Genomic DNA, 1,110 nt, shown 5'->3' with positions numbered 1-1,110 from the left:
TAGTCCAGGGCGTCACACATGCTATGCACTTGGAAGAAAGCTGTGAGAATTTAGACTTTATTCTCAAGAAACTTAACTACAAGGAGCATGGATGGTCAATATGTGGTGGTCTAAAAATGTTCTCATTGCTTCTTGGGCAGCAAGGAGGATATATTAAATACCCATGCTGTTCTGCCTCATGGCAGCCTGCTAATAGTCATTCATTGAAATTTCTGTTACAACCCCTAGAGGTCATTGTTATTCTTTTGAATTGCTGAGTTTCCCTTTAAGCTAAATGTATTCTGGGTAAGGAATGCCTCCCTGAGCTGAGAAGAAGCCTGCAGCCATTTTCTCTTTGGATTTGTCAGGAAAGGACATGCCGACTTACCTCTCTGTACATTCACCCCTGCCTAGTGTAATCCGGTGAGCAAAGCAAATTACATGTGTTAGTGATAGAATCCTAGATGGAAGAGTGTAGTAAATGCATTGTACATTGTACTTCTACACCTTTAGTGTCATCCCTGTCTTGTTTGTCTAGATAGGATTTCTATGTATTGCAGATGCAGTGACCTTTCACCTACATTCTCGTAAGAACTGCATCTCATGTACTGTTATGCTATGTTAACTCTGTATTAACACTGTACTGACTGTAATCATTTTCTTGTTATAGTTTTTACCCGTATAAAACAGTATCTTGGATATACCGTATTCTGTCTTCAACTGCATCTTGGATATTCCTATATTCACTGTATATTCCATGTATACTGCAATCAAGTTCACGTTACCAGCTAATAAATCAAGGCTATTGAACTCCACAGTCTGTTTATTTGAAATGTGAACTAGGGTTTAGCTGTATGCTAGAGATTCACAGCATTACGTAAAAGAAGGCAGAACACATGCTTTTTGTGTGAATTGGAAAGCCAGGTTAGGACTCTTCACTGGAGCAAAAAAAATTGGCCAACAAGAACATCTTTGTAACCGGGACTCAAGAACATTGTTGCATAAAGCTTAGTTGATCCCACCTAAAGTTCTCTTGCCACCACTCCACTGTAAGCTTGGACTGATGAAGCTGTTTGTGAAAGCGCTACTGAAAGAAGGAGAGATGTTTAAGTACCTGTGTACCAAGTTTCA

This window comes from Anomaloglossus baeobatrachus, unplaced genomic scaffold (assembly GCF_048569485.1).
Source record: "Anomaloglossus baeobatrachus isolate aAnoBae1 unplaced genomic scaffold, aAnoBae1.hap1 Scaffold_137, whole genome shotgun sequence".
Classification (NCBI taxonomy): Eukaryota; Metazoa; Chordata; class Amphibia; order Anura; family Aromobatidae; genus Anomaloglossus; species Anomaloglossus baeobatrachus.
This window is presented reverse-complemented; position numbering follows the sequence as displayed.